Below are 17863 nucleotides of genomic sequence, written 5' to 3'. Positions count from 1 at the left end.
CCCCCATGGACTCGGCGAGTTCATGCAGCAGACAACATATTTTTGAGCTTTTTCAACAAGTTTGCATTAAGTATCAAGAAAACAAGCCTAGGCTCCGATACCACTGTTTGGTTTTGAGCATACTAACACTCCTATGGTGTACATGCAACCCTAGAAACCTTGGATCTATGTTTTCTCTAAAATACATGAAAATTTGATTTCCAAGGTTTACAACCTAACTACCATGTTATGGGGTACTTGTAATACAAAACTTATGTAAAATAACATACCTTTCTTTTGTGGTTGATTGTTTGGAGTTTAGAGCCTAACACCAATAGTGTGGATGCCTCAAGTGGTGTCACAAATCACCCAAAACAACTTGGAAATACTTGAGAGAATCTAATGCTTTCTAGAATCGGCACACCCTTGTTTCTTACACACGCTAATGCCAATTCTAGAACCAAGGACCTCTTTATATATTATGGAGGATTAGGGTTAAACCAAAATACCCATGACTCTTCATTTACCTAGGATCCATGGGTTAAAAGCTTCATGGACTTCCATATACTCTTAGCCCATCCTAAATAAATCTTAGCCCAATCTATATATATATATATATACATATATATATATATATATATATATATATATATATATATATAAGCGTCCATATTTAATTAGCCTCTTTTGATCATTAGATTAATTCCAAAATTAATTCTTGATCAATACTAATTAAATAATATAATTTCATATTAATATATTATAAATAATAATATATTAATAGATCATAAACATCTTATTCTCTTAAGTATATCCATACAAATTGTTAGGTGAAGTGCAACCCAAATGGACCATGTTGGGTCGGGTCGAGTTATACCAAATATAGTTACGGACATAGACACCTTATCCAACACAGCGACCTCTTCGAGTTTTGGTTTCAGAAGAATGGGTCATAGGGAATTGTGGTTCATGTATGCGAAACTTTGGTTCAAGATTTAGGCAAGACAGGAGTATAGAGCAATTTTCCATCAGATGTATGTTGACAAGAATCCTAGAGTTGTTTTTGCGGAAAGAAGTTATTGGACAAGGAGCTTGTTGTAGCTAGTGGCTCCTTTCGAAAGCATCGAGGAATAAATTAAGAGGCATTTGGGTCGCTCGAGTCAAGAATTGATTATTGAGAGATTTGTCAGCTTGCTGTATAACTTGATATCTATATTCTAGGATGGACAATTGTTGACCGGTCGATTAGTTTCAAAGTTTGGTATATTTCATTCCACATAGGTTTATTTAGTAGTACATCGGGTCATGGGATTCATTTTTTATGCATCCTCGATCCTTGGTCATTTTCTCATCATCTATAAGGCGGAGGTTTCTTCGAAAGTTTCGAGTTGTGTTAGTTGAAGTTTACTGGATGCGTAAACCTATCATCAAGTTCCATATGTTTTATATTTTCTTTGGTCTCTAGGTATGTTTACCCTAAATTGTGGTGTGAAATTTTGGTTCATAGCAGGCTCAAGTTTGGTAGTTGTCCTTCGTTAATGGAAGTTCGAATGTTGAGGCAGCGTTGTTCAGTTTTCCAAGTGTGACTTTGATCTGTGAAGAATCTAATTTTGGCATGTTGTGTCGGTAAGATTTGTGCTCGGGTTGATCCAAATAATTTTCTAGATAACCTTGGAAGTCTTCCCCAGCTAGTTGTGTATTGGTGGAATCTGTTCGGTTTCAATCAAGGTGTGGGATCTGGTTCCGTTCGTTCATAAGGATGTTTCTGATAACGGTTGAGGACGGTCATTTCATTAGATCTACTGACACTTAACCCTTGGGGTAAGGTTGTAAGGAAGAAGGAAGGCAGTAGATCTAGAGATGGTTATTTGCTTCCCTTTGGGGATGTATATTGAGGTAGCTCATCAGTCATGAGGAGGTGTATATCGACATAGTAAGATAGCATGAGAACACCTGGTCTGAATTCATTGGTAAGATTCTTAATTGGTTTGTATCCCTTGAGTTGGAGCAAGAATAAAACCGCCTATCTCATTCGTTGGTTGGGTGCGACCATGTTTTCGTCTGATTTTGCGTTGGTATCAGCCTATGTTGTGCAAGGAATTATATGTGATAAAAGGGTATGGCTTGGTTTGTGTTTGGTTAGCATCAAAAGGAATGTTGAATGTGTTTCTGCAAGACAGTGGGTTGATGGTTGAGTATCTTTAGACTTAGTAGTCATTTGGTTGAGACTCTTAGGTCTCAGATTGTTAGTCTTATTGGCATGGTTGGATGGAAGTGCATTGTTCTTGGGAGTCTGGAGACTTAGTGACCAACTGGTTTGGACCATGTGGTCAAGAAAAGTTATTTAGAATGATATATTATTTGTGCCATCAGGTCCATCTTCCATCTTTCACTTAAGGAACCGATCTCCACAGGGAAATAGATTGACCTGAAGACTAAAAACAAACCGTAAACAACCGGTCGGGAGGTGATCCCGGATGATTCTCTGACAGTTAAGTTAGAGAATGGGTATATATCTGATGGATTATACACGAGATTCGTAAGTGGATTCGGTGTACTTACCTTCCTATGGTGTCGAGACATCTATTTATAGGGATATAGGAAGTGGCAAGCTCTTTCGGATCGACCCTGACATGCCATCTTATCACATTTATGGTGTAACGCCCGAAGGTACGATCATTGGTACTATACATACCGTTATACAGTTGTCTTGTGGCTATACTAGGATCTCTTGACCACGTATCCTCGTACAGGTTGTATCCTCATATTTTCGAGATACTAGCATTATTATTTAGACGTTATATCGTACCTTCCCTCTGTTCCTTGTTCTCCTCAAAAGTTGTTATGCCAGTTCGGTGTTTTAGTGGCTCGGGCATCTTTGAACATGCCATTTCGGGATATCCAGGAAAGGATAAAGGTATTTCTAGATTATACCTCATTACCGGCCCACTAGGTTATGTATCATGGTATATAAGACGTTGCTATGTTATAGTAATTTGTTAGATTTGTATCCTAGTATATAGGATGTTGTTATATTATAGTAATCTATTAGATATGTATCCTAGTATTTAGGATGTTGCTATGCGGTAGTGATCTATAGATCTTCATGTTTATCTGTTTACTAACTATATATTTATCTGCTGCGTATATCGACATAGTGTGGTTGGGTTAAGACTGTACTGCTTTGTGCTCCTATCAACAAACCTGACATGGTAAGGTTGAGGCCACCCTCCAACAAACATGGATTGTTGGGTTGAGGCCACGTGCCAACAAACCCTAAACGGTTGGGTTGAGGTTTTACTGCTCTGTGTTGTAAACCAACAAACCCGGTATGATTGGGTTGAGGTCAAGGACCAACAAAGTCTGTATGTATGTTTGTTGTATATGTTATATGTTTGTATTGTGGTATTTTGGGGGAAAGTCACTAAGATTCGTGCTTACAGTTGTTTGTTATGGGTTTAGGTACTTCAGATGGTCGGGAAAAACCAAGACGTGATCGTAGACATCCTTCAATTTTTATGTTATTGGATTTTGGGATACTCTGTTTTACGAACTATACTTTTGAAACAACGTTTTTGTAAACAATTATTGACTTGGGGTTGTTTTGGAAAAATGAAAAATTTTACTCTGATTTTCGAGATATTACATGATATTCCTTTTTTTATTATTATTATTATTATTATTATTATTATTATTATTATTATTATTTAAAACCTTATTTGTTTATTTAATCAAGTTTTTAGACCATTTTATATCTCCAAAAATCTTTTTAGTTAACTAAAATACTAATTAATTTTTATTTCTATTTATTTAATAATTTCTTAAAATCCCAAAGTTGCTAAACTAATACAAAAATTATTTAGAATATTATTATGTAGAAAATGAAAATGGCTCCCAATATTAAGCCCTTCCCTATCCATTTAATATCCACCCTAGTTGAGTGATGTGATGTTTTTTTATATATAAAAAAAATATTAAAAAAGAAATCAATACATCTTATTTTATATATAAGATTTTTTTTATATAAATATATGTTCAAAAGCTAAATATTATGTAATTTTAAATATATTAAAGAAAATATATTTTGTCTTTTAATGTATATTAATTCAATAATGTATAACTTTATTTTTACTAAATTAAAGAAAAACTACTGGAAAATGATTAATGATAAAAATAAATAACGTTGTATTTAAATAAATTATAAATATTTTAAAGCATAAAAAGTAATAAAAAAACAAACTAACTAAAATAAAATTAAACACTTTGTAAATTGATTTAATAAAAAAATATTATATAATTATAAATAATTCTTAATAAATAATTAAAGGTGAAATATGTTATAAGGGAAACTATAATAAAAGTAAAGTAACAAAATTTCATTAAATGTTAAAAGTGTAAATGTTCAAGGATACATTGAAATTTTAGAAAGTGTGTATTTTAACAATTTTTGAAAATACAAGGACCATGAGCTAAAAACGATAAGTTGCATGAAGAAAAAAAAAAGGGCGAGTGGATGAAAGGAAACAAACAAAGCGCATGAATAAGGGTTTTTTAAGGGGGGAGGCGGAATAACAAGACTCCATTGAGTGTTACTATTTCACATTTTACGATCAGTGGTTTTTTCTAGACAAAATTGCAAAAATGGTCCCTATGATTGGCAAAATTATGTGTTTTTGGTCCAAAACGAAACGTTTGTGCACCACTGGTCCAAAATTGGATATTTTTATTGGTTTTGGTCCCTATCAACATGAAAAGACTATAATACCCCTTATATTTGTTTTTTAATTATTCTATATTTATTTAACTGTTTTTAATTAAACAAAAATAAAAAGGGGACCACCTCTGCTTCTTTCTTCGCCTTCTTTGGAAACCCTTATCTGCTTCTACAACCTTTTCCCCCTTCCTAAGTTCAACTCCACTCCTACCTCCCTGTTGTCTATCGTTCCTAATTCAAGAAACCAAATTTGGAAACAAAAGTAGGATTGTTTTTTTGGGGGTTTATTTTTTAAGAAATGGGTCCTTATTTTGGTTAAGATTTGAAGAATATTTCTGGATTTAAAGTTTAAATTTTTTCATCTGTTCACTGGTTGTTCCTCCATATCTGTTCATCTTGTTCCTTTTCCAGATCACAAGAAAATTGTATTAACTACATCATCACTATATATCTCTCTATAATTTTTGTTCGAGATGAAGATATGAAAAGAACACCATTCTGATGATTTTTAGTTTCTATAACCTCAAGAGAAGAAGGAAGTCGGCGACGACCACAATTGGCGGTGGGAGGTGGGGCTTCTGTCGTCGTCGGAGGTAAGATCGGCGCCTTGGCTTCACCTCGTCCGAATTGTTCCACCTCTGCTTCTTTCTTGGCCTTCTTCGGAAAGCATTGGACTTGCACTTTATCAAAACGCAACTGACCCCTTCCAATTGAAGCCATCGTCGGAGCTAGGACCTTTACTTTATGTGTACAGTCTGTTGTATCCGACCACCAAATTGTTGTTATCTAATTTCCTCCGCCACTAGCATTATATTAAAGACCATCACAACTTCCTTAGCTCCTTAATTTGTGTATCAGGCAAGCCACAAGAATCCATATCCCTTTCCCTTCCCGTATCTCTCCTTTTCTACACCATTATCGACTTTTGATTTTGGTTTCTGAAAAAAATATTAGAAACAATTTTTGGATTTGATTTTTGTGGAGAATTTGATATGGGGGCTTTAATTTTTGGATTTGATGTGGGGATTTAAGTTTATCTGGGGTGGCTAGTGTCTTCAAGGTTAGACAATGGGAGGTGGGGTGAGAAATTGGCAGTTTAGGCTGTGGGAGGTGGGTTGTTGTCGTTGTCGGAGTCAATGTTATAGGTGGAGGATAAAATTGCAAAAGGGGCAGATCCGACGGTGATGGTGGTCCGGTGACATGTAGAAGGTGGTGGTCCAGTGGTGGTGGTCCGACGGCAGTAGTAGTGTCAAGAAATGAAGTGTGAGAGGGAAATGGAGTCAATGTAAGGAGTGAGAGACGTAGGGGGTCGGGTTGGTTGGATTTTTTTTTGTATTTATTTTTAATTAAAATAATAAGAAAACAATTAAAAATTAAAAAAAAAAGTTATATATGAATATATTCGTTATTTTAGGTGGGGTATGAACCAAAACCACATTAAAATTTGAAACATGGAGACCAAAACCGCACAAAGAATTCAAAATTGGACCATTGATGCACCAATGTTTCGTTTTGGACCAAAAACATAGAATTTTGCCAACCATAGGGACCATTTTTACAATTTTATCTTTTTTCTACGACATTAAAACAACGAGTTTTGAATTAAAAAACTAAATAAATAAATAAATACTATAAAATAAACTTTCCATCCACACCGATGTTTGCTAATGCGAATCGTAAATTATGCCTATTTTGATATTTTTTATTTTCTTGACTGTTTTATGGAAGAACTTAAAAAAAGGAAGCTATTATAATATTATTGTTATTTTCTTTATAAAAATTTTAAATAAAACTATTTCAAAAAATTTAATTAAAACCAATTATACATGATCTAAATAAAGACGAAAGGTCTTCTATATCATCGGTACCAGGTTTTGTCTTCCTCCTTTATATTGACTATTGAGTGTTCAAGTCCCGATCGAAACATTAGAGCTGACAATCGATGACACGACACGATAAAAATATATGATGCGAAACGAAATTCGAACAAAATTGAAATTTGAAGTCGTGTTTTGTCAAATGTAAAAATAAAACACGATGTTGTATTCGTGTTCAAAACTCATCACGAAATTGACACAATTTATCATTTATTTGTCGTGTTTTATATGTTTGTCGTATTATGTATCATAAAATATTAATTAAATAAACTAATTATTATATTATGTCATCTTTGTCGTTTCGTGTCGTGTTTGTCATTTTTTAATTAGTCCACTTACGTGTTTATTAAAAAAATTTGACCTCATGCCGTATCGTGTTCGTATTCTATAAAACTTTGTGGTGTTTTGTTTTAGAATAAAAAAAAACAAAAAAAAAAAAAAACGACACAATAGCGCTATTTATTATGCCTGCGAAACATGTATGGTATTAAAAATAGTTTAAGAACAAGATAGATTACCGCTAAAAAAAAAAAAAAAAAAACAATGGTCGGGTGTATAACGTAGAAAGAGAGAGATCTAGGCAGATCAAGCAAGCCAGTAACAGTAGAAGTGCCATAAAATCCAAAAGAGTAAAAACAGTACTGTAATTAAATGGTCAAAAATACCCCTACAAGGCTACACCTCTAAAAACCAAAAGTTCTTTCCCCATAAAGACGAGAGTATGATGCATGTACAGTTCACTCTACACTTTAACCATTTTAAACTCTCTCTCTCTCTCTCTCTCTCTCTCTCTCTCTCTCTCTCTCTCTCTCTCTCTCTCTCTCTCTCTCTCTCTCTCTCTCTCTCTCTATATATATATATATATATATATATATATATATATATATATATATATATATATATATATATATATATATATATAAAATCAGCAAGAAAGTATAAAATATAAAATATGAATATCCAGTCAAAATTATCCCACAATTGTGTAGTATAAGACCATTGGTGGATTGTGGTTATCTTATAGTATAGCATTCCTTGTCATTGTCTATTTCATATGAAGATTGTTTTACTGTATTAATTCACAATGATCAATTCTTCTTTGCTAACTTCATATTATACCCTTGTTAAATTACAATGACTAATTAAATAAGCTATGTTAGATACCGAATAATGGAACCCAATGGCTAAATTTTTAAGTTAGAATCTTTCTCATCACGTATTTAGAAGAAAAATGTTTTGTTTAGATTAAATGTCTCGTGTATATCTCATACGATTGTGATAGAAACAAAAGACAACTATTCATAGTTGGTTTTTGGTACAATTATAATTTTTTTTGGAAATCACAAAGGAATTAAGTGGTACATATTTTCAGGATAAACTCAATCTTTATAGAGATTTTGCAGGGAAAATTCCCCACATGTGATACAAAAATAGATAGTTTAAAGGAATTGAACTAGTTTATTACAACTATAATTACTATGGTTATAGTTGTTGTTATGAAGAGCTAGTTCATTTAACCGGTTAGAGCTTTCTCATCACAACGTACAAATGAAAAATACATTTTACGTTTATAGTTATGCATCGGCATTTACTAAGGTGTCTTGATAATCGGTATAGAAAGAGACAACTACTTATTAAAAAAAATTAAGCAAACATAATAAAAAATTCAAAGTAACGTTTTAACAAGTTTATTGTTTTTCTTTTATTTCTTTTAAATAATCATTTAATAATTATAAAAAAACTAGATCTAATAGGTTTTTATGTTATATATATTTTAAATAATTTATCAACTAGTTTTACATTATATTTATTAGCTAACAACTAAATTTTTAGCTAACTATATATAAAAATATGAAAATGTGATTATGAAAAGTTGATGAAAATACATACATTGGATAAAGATTATGAAAATGTGTTTTGGAAAAACTATTTGTAGATATAAAGAAGTTATAAATGTTTTCTGAAATTTAGACCAACAAGTTTTAAAACAAATCAATAATTTTTTAAACACGGTTATTAGAACATGCAAGTGGGTTCCTTGAACAATGTTGTCATTTCTTCAAAAAAAAAAAAAAGTGAATGGTTCTTTGAACGAGGTAGAAAATGAGGTGATGGTTTACTTTCAAATAATTCTTTGCCCGAAGCATCTGATATCCTTGAACAATTCTGATATCTCCTCATAAGAATTAATCTAAGAAGAGCGAAAACTATTATATGGCCGAGAAATTGAGTAATCTAACCTTTTTTGGGGGTGTTTTTTAAAAGTATAACCCAAATTTTTATTTTTTTTTGCAAAATAATCACATACTCCGGAATGGGCCGTTCTAGAACGAGAAATTGAGTAATCTAACCTATTTCAGACTCATTTTTGGGTGGGTCTGCCCATTTTGATGCCTTCGGAATGCCGATTCTATAGTATATGTACCGGTTATGGAGCTAGAGTTTGAATTTCAAAATCCAGAATATAATTTGAATAATCCAGACCCTCGACTTCATTCTGGATCTTGTTCCGACATTCCGACTTGATTCTGACACGCGAATCTGACTCCGATTTCAGCCTCCGACATGGAGTTTGTATACCGTGATTATCACTAAGAACTACCGATCTGGAATGCTTAGAACACCTCCAAAATGAACTGAAACCGTTCCAAAGATTTAATTTAATATGGCATTGCAGTAGGACCAACCCAAAGCTAGTATATATGCTTAGATATTGTTACATTAGATTGAAATGTAGTGATCCGATGCTTAAAAATTCATTCCGGAAGGATTTGGAACGCGAGGAACTGGTCCGGAACAACTACAGAACACGATGAATTGTTCCAGAACGTGTCCGAAACTGGTCCAAAATATTGGTTGGTTTTCATTCCTGAAAGTATTAACGCCTTTTTTATGTGTGTAGCACGACACGGTTTCTGATGCAACCATTACACTATCTTGCATTGCCAAAATTGGTGGGCAAATTCTCAAGGCATTCAAACACAAACTGGAATGCGAGTTGTCTTTCGGGAAGAAAGAATTTTGTCTTGTCACGGGCTTCCAGTTTGGTAATTATTTTCCTGCTTCTTCTTCTGGCACCACCTTCCATTCCTGTGTCTTTCCTATGGTCGCGAGTAACATCTTGGTGAAATTAGACAATGTGATTAAGGTGTTTGAAAAGTCACTTAATAAGTTATCGGACGAGGATGTTGTTTGTGTATGTCTCCTTTATTTGTTAGAAAAGGGTTTCAACGGTTGTTTGAAAAAATAGGTTGTGTTAGAGGAGTATTTCTCTCTGCAATCTAACATTGATAAATTCAACATGTATCATGTCGTTATTTTAAAATTATGTATTATAGTTAATTATGTCATCACTAATATTTTTTCCTATTTTTTACCATTTTAATTGGGAATTTTTTATGTCACAAATATCCATGGGGGAGGATAATTTGGAGAAATCTCTGATAGTAGCCAGCCAAACCCAGAAAACTCTTGATCTCGGATGGGGATCTCGGCACCTCCCATCTCATAATTGCCTCAATCTTGGCCGGGTTGACCAATATCCCATTTTGATTAACGAGATGCCCTAGGAACTGGACCTCTCATAACCAGAAATCGCACTTGGAGAATTTGGAATAAAACCTCTCCGACCTCAATACTCCAAGGATCTCTCTGAGATGCTCCTCGTGATGCTCTCTGGTTCTTGAATACACCAAAATATCATCGATGAACACAATCACCGATCGAACCAACATAGGCTTGCACACCCGGTTCATGAGGTCCATGAACGCCGTCGGTGCGTTGGTGAACTCGAAAGGCATCACCACAAACTTGTAGTGCCTATAATGAGTCTTAAAGGTCGTCTTCTGAATATCCTCCTCAAAAACTCTCATCTGGTGATATCCAGATCTAAAATAAATTTTGGAGAACAGAGACGCCCCCTGCAACTAATCGAATAAATCGTTGATCCTCGGAAGTGGATAATAGTTCTTGTCCGTCAGCTTGTTCAACTTCCAGTAATTAATGCACATCCGGTGTGAACCATCCTTTTTCTTGACAAAAAGGATCGGAGCTCCCACGGTTAGCTACTTGGTCTGATGAACCCCTTCCCCAGAAGCTCTTGGAGCTGTGAAGATAACTCCTGCATCTCTGAAGACGCAAGGTGATAAGGGGCCTTGGCAATAGACGCCGCACCCGGAACCAAATCAATCCGGAACTCCACCTGCCTCTTGGGAGGCACTCTCGACAACTCGGGAAAAACATCCGGAAACTCGCATACTATCGGGACCTCATAGATAGAACTCGGCCTCCCTGTAGTAACCCGTGTATCCATCACATACGCCAAAAAGCCCATACAACCTTGATGTAGACCCTGTCTCGCTCTGGAAGAAGAACAAAAAGTTGATCCAGATCTGGTACCCTCGTCATACACCGTAAGCACTCCCCTAATAGGGTCTCGTATGGTCACCATCTGACGCTCACAGTCGATCATAGCTCCAAACCGACTCAACCAGTCCATGCCCACCAGGGACCTCAGAGATAGAACTCGGCCTCCCTGTAGTAACCCACGTATCCATCACATACGCCAAAAAGCCCATACAACCTTGATGTAGACTCTGTCTCGCTCTGGCAGCAGAGCAGAAATTTGATCCAGATCTGGTACCCTCGTCATACACCGTAAGCACTCCCCCACTAGGGTCTCGTATAGTCACCATTTGGCGCTCACAGTCAATCATAACTCCAAATCGACTCAACCAGTTCATGCCCACTATGACACAAACATCATCCATCGCGATAGGTACCAGGTCTATCAGAAACTCAACACCAAAAATCTCTAGTGCACATCCTTGGAATACATCAGTAGCAAAAACCGCATGCTCATCGTCTATAGAAACCCTCAGAGGTTGACTCAATGCCTCACGTCAGATACTGATGTGACGACTAAAAGCTAAGGACACGATGGATCGACTCGCACCCGAGTCAAATAACACCAAATCAGGTACACAACTTAAAAGAAAAGTACCTAAATACAACACAGAATAAGCACAATAAATCTCAAAATAAAATAAATAAGGAAATACGTACCAACCACAACATCAGGAGCTGCGCGGACTTCCTCCGCTGTCAGCTGAAAAGCTCTCCCACGAGCCCTCGAAGCCTTGGCCTTCATCGGCCGACTATCAATAGTACGCTAAGCATCATAAGCAGAGCAGAACCCTGAGTTGATCCCTAAATGAGCTGAGGGCACTCGACCTTCCGATGGCCGGTCTGGTTGCAGTGAAAGCAAACTGCGAACCCCTTGAGGCAATCCTTCGCCATGCATCCCTCCTTTCCACATTTGTAGCAAATCCCTACCTGACATGATCCCTCGTGACTATTTTCGCACTTACCACAAGTGCGGCCCTTCTGGCCCCCAACTCTTGCATCAGCGGGTTTAGCCCGCTTCGTCGCGGGCTGCGACTGCATTGGTCTCCGATCCCTCCCTTGGGACTCTCCCTCCTCCCTGGACTACAACTCAAGCTCGATCTCCCTCCGCCTGGCATTGGTCTGAAGCTCAGCCAATATCTTGTACGAAGTGTTCGCCATGAACTCCCGTATATCCCTCCTCAGTATGCTCAGATATCGGCTCACACGTTCCTGCTGAGTAGACACGTGCTCATAGCAAAACAACACCCTCTCATGAAACATCCTCGAAATCTCAGTGACAGTTTCTGTCTCCTGCTTGGGAGATAGAAACTCATGGGCCAATCGTTCCCTCTCCACCTAAGGAACATACTCGTCTCGAAATAGCTGATTAAACCTCTCCCATGTCACTGCAGGATGGTCTGCAGGAGTAAAACTGGTTGTCACAAACTTCCACCAGTCCTTCGCTCCCAAGAGAAGTTGGTTCAGCGCAAACTGAACTCTCAAATGATCTGGGCATGAACACATGTAAAAGAATCCCTAAATATCAGAGATCCATGTCATAGCAGCAATCAGATCCTGCATCCCATCAAACTTCGGTGGCTTCGTGTTGCTGAACTCCCAAAACAACAATGAGTCACCCCCCCGTGGTCTGGCAGCGGCGACAGCTGCGGTGGCTGCAGCAGCAGCAGCCTCAGTAATAGCGGCATACCGCTCATCAAAAGTCTCGATCAGGGTGGTCTTAATAGACCCAAAAATCTCACGTATCACCTCTCGAATAGCTGTGACCACCTCCTCATGGATGATCCCGCGGATCTCCTCGTCACTAGTCCCACTGCTTTCGGGGTTGTGGCGCGTACCCACCATGATGTCTTTGAAACACAACAAAAAAATTATCAGAGACTCGCTCGAGCATACTCACACTCGATTCCCACCCCTACATGTTCCTTAGTACCCTAAGGATTCTTACTTGGGTCGCATATAGATCCGGTGCTTTCAGTAGTACGGGCCCAATACTATCTTCCACACCAACCTGTAGTCACCCCAAGTTCTCTTCCTAGGATCCCAGTTACGCTAACTCTCACGAATAACAAAATACCCTCTTAGTGGATCTCTCATATTCTCATCTAGGTATGTCTCCCAGATTATCTCTTGACTCAGAACTCTCTCTTTAAGTGATTCCTGCTAGATACTCTTACTCAGCACATACTCAAGGCACATAACATATAACACCAACTCCTAGGCTAAGGCATCACAAAATCAGGCATCTCTAGCCCTAAACATGAATTACTTAGCCTATTCTCTAGCATGCATCACTAATATCTCATAAATATCTCATAACACAAATAAGTAAGGGTATTTTGGGAAATCACCGTTCGGGCTCTGGCTGATTGTACACACTACTCCATCTCGTTTTCTCTTAAAATTCTTTCTCATTTTAGAAAAATCATTTCTTTTGAATTTTTTTCTCAAATCCTTAGTTTGAGTTCAGACATACCTGAAGGTACACCCGAATCCCTTAAACCAAGGCTCTGATACCAACTTGTAACGACGTAAATTTTCAAACCAAAATTTTCATTTTTAAAACGTATAAAAACTCATAATATATTTCTCAAAAATATAATTGTTTAATGTGTCAACACAAATCCACATAAAAATGTCACTATCCCAGAATCATTCACATAGTCTCGAACCGGTGTGTACAATCAAGCTGACGTCTTCCTGTGATCCTGAGAAGTACCTGAAACACATAACACATAACACGATAAGCACAAAGCTTAGTGAGTTCCCCAAAATACCACACATAGCTCATTAGCCTCTCATGGCTAAACCCAGATAATCCCCTCCGGTCAATGTGTCTCAGTGGAACCCTCCGATCCCATAACTCGGATGGACCCTCTGGTCCTAACTCAGTAAGCTCAGAAATATACATCACATAAATCACAAAGACATAATGCAAGATATCACAATACTCAGTATAAGCACATAAGACCCTCCGGTCACACAAAGGTTACCACTCTAGGTAAGTATACTGAGAAGGCTCACCTCGAAAGCAGGCAAGGAAACTGAATACCCCTCAAACAGTCTAACCCCGCCTACATGTAATAAGCATCTCTCATTAACACTTAAAAATCACAACTCTAAATAAACTCATGATAGTCCCTCTTTAACTCCTGGGATGGGTAAAAGACTATTTTTATCCATCCATGGTCCCCATAATCCCTGCCTTGACCAAACCCTAAAGTCAATAGAAGTCAACACTCGAGTCAATTGTCCATGTTGACCTGACTCACCGAGTGCACCTATGTGACTCGCTGAGTCCCCATTGTTCCTCAGAACATCGTGAAAACCTAACTTAACTTGTCGAGTTGTCTCATCAACTCGTTGAGTTACCCTTGTCCAGACTCATCGGGGAAAACCCTAGCCGACTTGGCGAGTCCATTCAGTCTGTATACTCATTTAGACGTTTTAAGGCAGATCCACTACTCCAAACTCTAGATCTAGTCTCCTAAGGCTCGAATGCCACGTAAAGCTTCGATCTTTAAGTCCATGCATGGCATATTTACTCCATAGTGCCAATACAAGCTCCAACGGGATTAGATGCACAAGATCTTGTCTCTGTTGGATTAGGTGTCTAAGTTCATAACTATTTCTGGAATGTACTTGAACCGATTAGCATGGTCCATTTGGGTTGCATGGCATCATGCATTTGGATAGACTAAAATGAGAGAAATAACACTTAAGGTTTATTAATATATTATAAGTTCTAATATATTAATAATATTATTTAATTAGTATTGATCAAGAATTAATTTGGAATTAATTAAGTGATCAAAAGGAGACTAATTAAATATATGGGTTGATTGTGTAAATCATCCATACCTATATAGTGGGCTAATGCTCCATGGATTATAAAGTTTGGCTAAAACCCAAAGGATGCTCCATGATGTTTATAGAACCCATGGGTCATGGAAATGAAAAGTCATGACAATTAGGGTTTACATGGTGTAACCCTAATTGTAACACAATATATAAGCTTCATGTTATTCACCAAAATCGGCCACTAAGACGAACAAGTGAGGACTAGCCAATTTCTAAGTGTTCTTCATTTCTCTCTAAGTTATTCCAAGTGCATTTGGTGTTGTGTGAGACATTTGAGGCATTACACTTGAGGTGCTAGGCTCACAAGGGTTTCAAGGAATCCAAACTACTACAAGGTATGTTTTCTTGCTTACTTTTATGTTTAAAAGTTCCCCATGTATGCTAGATAGGTTATGAACCTTGGAAAAACATTTTTGCATGTATCATAGATAAAACATAGATCCAAGGTTTCTAGGGTTGCATGTACACCATAGGATTGTTAGAATGCTCAAAGCCCTTCAGTGGTATCAGAGCCTAGGCTAGTTTGTTTGATACTTGATGCAAAATTGTGAAAAAAACTCAGTTTTTCTGCACTCTACAGCATAAACTTGTCGGGTCCATGGGGGGACTCGACGATTCCATGAGTAAACTCATCCTACTCGTCGAGTAAGTTCTTGCACTCGATGAGTAAGAGCCATAGAATACAGATTTTCGAGTTTTGCTGTTGGAAATGGACTAGAAACATTACCCTAAACTGTTTTTGTGCTATAAAACTTGTTTTAGATGGTGTAATAGTTGTGCTAATCCATTTTCAATAGCTATTATCAAAATTTCAAGTTTTATATGGTTAATTTATTGATTCTTGAAATTGTTGATATGCATGTTCATGAACTTATGAGTTTAGAAGATCATATGAATTATTTGAAACTTACTTGTTAGTTTAATTCTTGATCATTATGTGTCTTAATGGAATCCATAATTTGTCCTCAAGTTATGGATTACCAAAAGTCACTCTTTTAAAGTCCATTATTAAACACATAAGTTACATAAAATGAAAAGTCTCTCATTTTATTAAACCATTAACTGATAAGTTATGAAAAATGAAAAGTTTTGAAAGTTACAAAACTTGCCCTCAAGTTTTGGAACATGTAAAGTCACTTTAAAAACTTTAGTTCCAACCCCTAGAATTTTAAAAGTTAAAATTCAACCCTTATACTTTATAATATTATAAGTTTAATATATATATATATATATATATATATATATATATATATATATAAAATAAAAAAGTCGTTTTACCGTTAGTAGGCCTCATTCACGAAGTCGGTCTATAAGGGAGCTATAAGGTTGATGCCTATAAAATGGCAGCTTAATGGGTGTCCACTCTTACCCACCGCTTCCTTGATCGGTGGAGGGTTGTTACCCAATAGGTAAGACAAGGACTTTAAATCTTCATTAAAAGTATGATGAATATAAAGTAACTAAATGTTTTTATAAATTCTTAATCTTAGTTACTTTAGGAAAATGTGAATAAGGTGCTAACCCATGAAATTACACTTTGCACTTTGATTAAGTCGTTAGTGGAGCGTGTGTGGTTAATCGGCACCCTAACCTGGACTTAACAAGCTAGGCAAAGGGTAACTTAATGTTTATCATTGTATCGGTGGAGCGCGTGTGGTTAACCGACACATCGAGTGAGGGGTAAATATTAAGGGTACCAAGTAATCTGCATGGTTACTTCACACCTTGTTTTGTTATCCTTGGCATCCCAGTCACAAAACCTGAAGGGCACACTCGAGATTGAAACATGCCATTGAAAAGTTCAATGAATCTCCAAGAATATAGGAGTTTCAAAACCCATTAAAACCAAGTAATTTAATTCGTTTTTCATGGTGGAAATTGGTGAATCGTCATTCACCTACCTTCAAATATTTTATAGCTTGGATTACGACATCCCTCTTCTAAGTTATAAAATATTGTGTTGGGTCCTAGCCTTGATATTACATTTGGGTGTTTTATTATGGACTATCTTTATATCTAATCTAAACTTGTCCTTCTTCTCTTCAGATGTCTTCCAACAATGCTGCTTCTAGCTCTAACACTATCGACTCCTTCTCTCTCATGAATCGTTGTGGGAGAGTCATTTTTTATGGATCCAACTGTATGGATTGGATCAGGAACATTAGGATGGTTACTCAGTGTGAGGACAAGGAATATGTCCTCGACAAGGAGCTTAAGGAAATTGAGTCGTTTGCTACTCCTGAGGAGATCGCTGAATACCAGACACATGAAAGAGATGCTACCAAAGTGGCATGCATCATGTTGGCCACTATGACAGTCGAGCGCCAAAAGTCCTATGAGGACTACTATCCTTTTGAGGCTCTCCAGGATTTGATGGACCGCTACCATTAGAGTGCTCATCAAGAGCGATATGAAGTCATCTCCTCTATAATAACAACTGGAATGAAGGATGGTGAACCCATCACGGGCCACATGCAGAAAATGCAAAAGTATGTGGACCGTTTGCTGAAAATGAATGTGAACGTCCCCGAGGAGTTGGCAATAGACATCATTTTGCACTCCTTGCCTTCATGTTATGATCAATTTTGTATAACATGCCACATGAACAAGGAGGAAGTTACACTCAGCAAACTTCAAGGACTTTTGAAGACTGTAGAAAATGGTCTTAAAGGTAAGTCGGTTGTTACCACTCCTACTCCTACCACGACTCCTGTCTTGGCAATCGGGAAAAGCAAAGGAAAGAAGAGGAAGAGCCCTTCGAAGGGCACCAAGGGGAAGACCCTTGATGACTCCTCTTCAAGTGGAACCAAGAAAGGTTTCGTCACTCCTTCTGCTAATCCTAAAGAGGCGGAATGCTTCTATTGCCATGAAAAGTCACACTGGAAGTGAAACTGCCCAAAGTACCAGCAAGATGTGAAGGATGGGAAAGTTAAACCCAACCATGCAAGTACATACACTATATTGTCTAATAATTCACCCCATTCTAATTCTTGGGTCCTTGATACAGATTGTGGTATTCACATATGTA

This window comes from Lactuca serriola, chromosome 8, assembly GCF_051521515.1.
Source record: "Lactuca serriola cultivar US96UC23 chromosome 8, Lser_US96UC23_V15, whole genome shotgun sequence".
Classification (NCBI taxonomy): domain Eukaryota; kingdom Viridiplantae; phylum Streptophyta; class Magnoliopsida; order Asterales; family Asteraceae; genus Lactuca; species Lactuca serriola.
This window is presented reverse-complemented; position numbering follows the sequence as displayed.